This window comes from Carassius auratus, chromosome 24, assembly GCF_003368295.1.
Source record: "Carassius auratus strain Wakin chromosome 24, ASM336829v1, whole genome shotgun sequence".
NCBI lineage: Eukaryota > Metazoa > Chordata > Actinopteri > Cypriniformes > Cyprinidae > Carassius > Carassius auratus.
Window position 1 is genome coordinate 15,774,382 of NC_039266.1, and position 7,710 is coordinate 15,782,091.

Below are 7,710 nucleotides of genomic sequence, written 5' to 3' on the forward strand. Positions count from 1 at the left end.
CCCCAGGACTGCAGGTCGACAGACCCTGACTGACAGGCGGTAGGCCTGAAAACAGATCCTCGTGTCCGCACTGATTAAAATATCCCCCAGGATCAGTGATGTAACGCCACAGGCTGGACTACTTCCTCCTCTTACTGTAATAGACCTCTGGCCGCTTTTCCCAAGAGCATTCCTCTGAAAATTGAAGGTCTTAATCTGCCCTGTAATGCTGTCTTTCTGGACAGGCCAAACAGAGGGGATCAGCTATTTCTGTTGGCATCACTGCAGGTTAGAACTAGGAGTTCTTATAGGAAATTTGGCTGTACATTTGTGTCTGAGATATAACATCAAATATAATGGCGGTACATGCTGTACAGGGGTTAAACACTAGTGACATCACTAGACGAGGAACTATGTGTGCATCAGTCCTCTGATTTTGTTTTTGTGTCCGTATATGGGCACCTATGGAAATAATGGCTCAGGAAGAGACTGTTCTAAGTAAACTTTTTAATCTCATTTTCTTCCTACCGAATTCTCAATGTACACAAATCACACACACAAATGCAGTACATTCGGATGAAAAACATACATTTAGAATAATGTCTATCAGTGTTGTGAATCATTAATGTGAGTAATGTGAATCATTAAATCTGAAAATAGTTATTTATTTATTTTGGAACATACATAAAAAAAAATGGTCCAGAAATCATTGCTAATAATTTTCACAAACAATTACAAAGAAACAGCAAGTAACACATTGAATTAATGTGAAATTAGAGAAAAACAGATTTTTTTAAATGTTTTTTTTTTCTTTACTTTAAACATTAATTTATTTGCAATGTAAGAACAACAAAATACAACGAGGTTTATATTTTAAAAGAACATAAAAGGCAATGGGATAAGAAAAATAATATATATATATATATATATATATATATATATATATATATATATATATATATATATATATATATATATATATATATATATATATATATATATATATATATATATATATATATATATATATATATATATATATATATATATATATATATATATATGTATGTATGTATGTATATATATATATATATATATATATATATATATATATATATATATTCTGGAAGAAAACAAACTTAACATCTGGATTTTATCCACAATTTTACTTCTCAGGCATCTTACTGTAAATAAAAAATCTTACTTAAATAAAAAATACTGATTGAAATATAAATGCTTTATGTGCATATTACAAAAATTATAATAATAGGCCTTTAAAAATGACTTTCTGTCTTTCTGTCTGTTTAGATGATATAATGCATTTATAAACTGATAATGTGGCCTGAACTAAACCAACAGATGATGTAAACATTGAATATCTCTCTTGCAATGTATTTTGCAGATGTTGATTTCCATAAAATCAAAGGGATGTGATAAAGCAGAGAGACTGAAGTGAACTCCTCTCTTTTTTAGAAGGAAGAAATGCTCAATATCACTATTGGGATAAAAGAAGTGAATGTGGGACTAATAGACTTTATATAACACACACTACATGCTCTTAAAACACACTCACACAATTAAAGTTTGCCCATGTGTGTTAAGTGAATGCTGCCATGCATAAATAATGGATGCATTTGCTTGTGACAGATCGATTTGAAGGCCTCATCATCAGTAATTAGTGGAGGCCCTCGGGGAGAGTTTAATTGGTGGCAGTCAGGCAGCTCTCTGCAACACCATGCAAGCACAGACCCATCTCAACCTCTATATATCTGTGTGTTTCCAGTATAAAATACCTCAGAGACACTGAGATATCAAGATTTAAAGAATGAATCTTGTATATTCTGAGTAGTGCACTCTTTCCCCCTCTCTCTTCCTCTGGCTGTGGCAGTAATTTGTATCATTAGGGTACATTTGCAAATATAAAACTACTACCTGCAAAGAGAGTTGCATGGAGAGACTGTTGCTATGGGAACAGTTTTGTGTGGCTCAACCTCTCCAAACTTTGAGAGCTGAGTTGGACTGCTGTGTGTGGGTGCGGGCATGTGAATATGTGGAATAAAGTTAAACATATGTGTGTGTGAATGAGATGGAGACAGAAGTGCATGAATTATTTACAATTATGTTTACACCAGAACAACAGGGCATTTCATCAGCACTGGACGACATCATAAAAATAATTATCTTCAGAAATTCTGTTCATTTATACTTAAAGCTGCGGTAGGGAACTTTTGACGCTCTAGCGGTTAATAAACAGAACTGCTTGCGTCTTGCGGAAGAACATCGTAGCCGGAGCTACTTCTCTCTGTTTATGTCTATGAAGAATCACAAAGGTACTGGGTTACTCCACCGCGGTACCCCTGAAGCAATCTAAAATAGTCCGAATATAAACACTTATTATAGGTGCACCCTAGTGATTCAGGACAAGCCAAAAACACGGTTTGGAAAATGGATTCATGGTGTACTCGCTTATTATATACAATTTTCTACATTTTGAACACAAACAAAGTTACGGACCGCAGCTCTGATTGGTTGTTTTTTACCGGGAGCGATGGAGTTTCTGCAAATGGCAATAGGAGCACTGGGAGGAGCCAGAGGAGCTTGATTTTTTTCACAGATTATCTGTCTCATATTCTACTGTCAGGACATAATGACAGGTTTAACAAATATGTAAAAAAATATATTTTTACAAATATTACCTACTGCAGCTTTAAGCCTATGCAAGATTTTGCCAGTTGGCTATGAAAACATTATCTTACATTTGTTCATTTATTTTGTATCAGTTAATAAGTGTTTGGTTTACACACACACACACTCACACACACACACACACACACACACACACGCACACACATTTGATTAACTTTTTTCTTCAGAAATAGTGTCTAATCAATTAAGGAGATGACAATTAAATTATTCTCTAGAAACAAAAAAATATATTTTTTTCTTCTTAATTAAATATTGTTTTACCATTACTAATTAACATCATTACTAAAATAAACAAATACGTAATGCAAACATGTAAACATATGAAGACAAAAAATGCCAGCATGATAAGAAAAATAAAGATATAAGTGTATGTTCTGCTTTTGCTTAAGACTTGGGCATAACACATTTTGGACAACATGATAAACTTTTAGGCCGATAAGTAGAAGCAGCAAGCTGTTTCTAAGAACATGGCTGGAGGAATCACATAATAACTGCTCTGTTCCCCTCTGGATTTCAGCGGCTGAGTATTTCAACTGCTGTACGAGTGATAATAGTCTGGTGGTTCCCTGGAATAAAACCCCTCATCCCTAAGATGACATTTTTGTCTGAGGCATAAAGCCAAGTCATTTACACGCTAACAAGGTTATGTAAGTCTGTGATTCTTCCGTCCGTTGGCTGTCCCTCACAAACACAGATGAACCCACACACACGTCGTCACTGTGCTTTCACCACGGGCATCAGGGTCTTTTCACTGCCTACGAGGCACAAAAACAATAAACATCCCACCAAATCTTCACACACCTATTCCTCCTCTTCGTCTCAGTTCATCGTTATGTTCTCTTTAGTTTGACACAAAAGCTGCCTGCTCTCTTCATAAACACATGGCTCCGACTGAACTGAGCCGTCGGTGTGTGTATCTGATAAACTTATTGCCCTGCACAGCTGTTCACCTGTGTGTGTATAATGCTCATATGTTGCTTTAGTAAGTCTAATTCATTCTAGTGAATCAGTCCGTCCTAAACTGTTATCTCTTACATAGACATATGTAACATTTGAAAATTTGAAAAATTCTAGAGAATCGGTTCTTAGATTCTCAATCAGTTCGTCCTAAATGGTTCTCACTCTCTTATCATGATGGAATGTCTGATTCATTCTAATGAAATGGTTCATCCTTAATTTATCTCTCTCATACATGTAGCAGTAAAAATTTTGATTCATTCTAGTGAATAGTTTCTTCCTAAATGGTCCTCTCTCACATTATGTCGATATCAAAACTTCATTTAAAAAAAAAAAAAAGTAATATGCATTGCTAAGAACTTCATTTGGACAACTTTAAAAGCAATTTTCTCAATATTGTGATTTTCTGTACTGTATAAATTTGTTTGTTAAAGTTTGATGCTGTCATCATAACTGATATTGATAATTTGATTAAAACCCCTCGCCGTTTTTGCCAACAAAAACATAGCACCAATATAATGATAAATAATAGGACTGAATATTTTTATTAAACAAAAAAGTAATGGTTTGCAGGTTGTAACGTAACTAATAAACTTATGTTAAACTTGAGGCTTGGCGAGCTAGTTTCTCAACACTGTCTATTTGACACACACAGGACAGAATATAATTGTGCATAGTGCATGGAGTGTGTCTGTGAAATCTATAGGGCATTTTCTGAAATGATTCATCCGTGAGGATCTCTGGGCAGTGCCCCTTTCATCCGCCCACTTACATGGCGAATCATATTGGCCCGTGTGACAGAAGAGGTCAATTCTGTGATAAACTGCACCCAATCAAATGAACGCTGATCCCCAAAACATACAGAGGCATCAGCAGAGCAACACACTTGCAATCAGTTTCTAATTACAGTACACTCTTTCCACCAGATGTTTCTTCAAGCGCGTGTATGTGATTATGTGTAGGTGTACGTTTGTTTGTGTGGTAATAATGGCATTTGCCCCAAACCCTTTGTAATGAAGTCGTTTTCAAGGGGACGTGAGTGACAGCTGGAAACCTTGAGACAGAAACCCATTTTTTAAAGGTAGAAGATGCGGTATGTGGGAGAGAAGAAGAGAGAGAATATGAAAGCTATTTCATCATGAGGAGCTCAGTGAATATTTCATCATTTGATCAAAAATAGCTATACACTCTCTCTGCCGTTCCGCTTCTTCATACAGCAGGGAACATCCTTCAGACGTGTTCTAACATGAAATCCAATGATGTTTTTCTGAACTCTCCCCTTTACATCTTTATCAAGCAAACAGACAGGATTATACCTTTATATTGTAAGACAGTCAATGGACTACAAAAGAAAAATAACTGGCAATTATTAAGTCAAATTAATTGTGTGTGTGTGTGTATATAGGCAATAAATATATATATATATATATATATATATATATATATATATATATATATATATATATATATATATATATATATATGCACTATTCAATTAATTTACATATATACATGATTCTGTTTTGCATTTGAATTTAGTTTCCTGGGGTACTAGTATTACTTCTAGCTTATTCATGCACTAAAGTTATTATTGTAACAATTCAGCAATTCTTTTGACCGTGATAAGCCATTATAAGTGGCTGTATCAACTAAATTAAAGAGTGAAAGGAAGAAATTAAAATCTGTTATCTCAGATTGCTGATGGTTGTCTGTGATGGAAGCGAGTTATGTAACCTTCCAGGGGATGTCTGCCTTCCTGCCCTCAGTATCCAGTTGCATTTACATGTTTTATGTACACTATTGCTTGAAATAATTGACTAAAAGGAAGAGAAGAAATTATGTTGAGAGAATGAGTATCTTGTTTTACACATACTAACATGCTAACTCTCTGTAACACAACAGGCTAAATAAACACATTATATAATAATGTTTTATTAAAAAGAAAGGTTTTCTGTGAGGTTTAGGGTTAGGGGATAGAACATATACAGTAATTAGCTGAATGTAAAAATGTCTATGCCTATGGAAAGCCTTTGTAATAAATGATAGGAGTACCAATGTGTGTGTGTGTGTGTGTGTGTGTGTGTGTGTGTGTGTGTGTGGGAGAGACAGACATGGGAGCCTGAGGCTGAGCCCCGCAGGTTGCCATAGGCAGACTGTTTGATAGTTCCTGTCTGTGATCTGATGCTGGAAGCTTTGTTTTATCCCTAACATAACCAACATTAACTCTATTCAGCCCTATAAATATCAAGACTTTAATGAAAACATGTAGTTCACAATCTACTGCATGACTTTTGTTGTCTGATTGATATGTCAAGCTTTTTTTAGCAAGTAAACAGACTGTTGGTATGTCTTTTTACTGTGAAATATTACAATGTTAGCAAACATAATATTTTATATTGTAAGTAATATTTCAAAGTGAACACTAAATGGACTGAAGAAACTTGATTATCCATGCATTGCTTTTTTATGATACATCAGGCTTTTGAGGGATGTTTATCAATACTTTTATCAATCATCGCTGCAGTGCATTGATTAAATCCTATATATAGAGTGACAACTGATTCTATATGCATTTTGCTGTATGGGTTTTCCCCCATCATTTTTGGCCATATAAATATTAGCAACAGCATCTAAAATTCATATTTTTTTGCTCAATTTTGGCCCCTCAATATAAGGCTTTTTTGTCCTTGAGTATGAGCTCTATAGTCTCCTAGGCTTATGGATCATACTATATGATCCGTAAGATCCTGATGTATCAAATATAATACTCAACAAAAACACACATGCAAACTTTACTTTTGTATATACCATTTTATGTAAAGGTTTGATAAACATTTATATATATTTTTTACATTTATATTTTTGGACTTTTTTAGTATGTCATGGGCTTTCTGGTATATGATGGGCTATATGTCATGGGCTTTATGCTATATGTTATGGTTTTGTATTACTTTTAAATAAAATAAATACTTAAAAAGTAACAACTGCAACATTATTCTATGAAGGTTAACATGACATGTCATCTAGCTCCTTATTTAGTATTATTTTACTTCAGTTTTGTTAACGTTAAAGAGAGTAGGCTGTGAAGTTCACATCAGGTAAATCCTTTGACTAAGTCTTATTAGAATTTAGATTGAGATGTCTTTAAATGATTGAATGGTTTGTGTAGTATTGGGATAAAAAATGAAAGCTTAGCAGAGTCATGGTCTGAATTCACTGCTAAGTTTAAAGTGATCTGTGCACAGCAGGAATGAGGGAGCTGAAACTAGTCTGTCTGCGGATGTCACACATTCTGGATATTTGCCATAATTGGGTCATGTGATCAAAGGGTTCTCACCGCCTCAGCACGAGCTCTTCAGTAATGAGGGTAGTCAGCACTGTCACTGCAAAGACAAGCTACGGACACTAGGGTACCGGGCTTGGATTCAGGTTGCCATGGTGATGCACATCCCATCTAGAGTGGGCGCCCTGAGTTACCGTGGAAACTGGAGATGCCTGAGGGGGCCAGAGGTAATTGGCAGGAATGATAGTGGCAGACACTTTCTTCTGTTGAGCAGAGAATCTCTTGATGGCTGGGAAAACTTTTTTTCTTTTTGCTTTTTTTTTTTTTGTTTGTTTGCATTTTTCTTTTTTGGTAAATCTCTGGAGCTGAGGGCTTTTTTTCCGCATGGGTAACTCACAGCCGATGACGGATGTGCGTGTGGGTGTGCAAGGGTCAGATAGAGGGAGGAAGAGAAGAAAAGAGGCAGGAGAGGAGGTAGATATGTGTTTTGGCTCAAGCCAAACTGTGTCAGCCAGCTTTGGACTAAGATACATTTCAGATACATTCAGATCAAGGCACAAGTAAAATATATGAGACAAATAGTTCGGAAACTTTGGATGTTTAAATACGGTATATACTACTGTAGTGTGTAACATTTTACAAGTAGCAGACACAATAATTTCTAGTAAAAATATTCAGGTCTCATTAAACAAGATAAATATACTTAAGAATAAAATTGTTTAAGATGATACATTTTCAAATAATATTTAAACTCATAATATTTAAGAATTAAGAAACATCTTAAA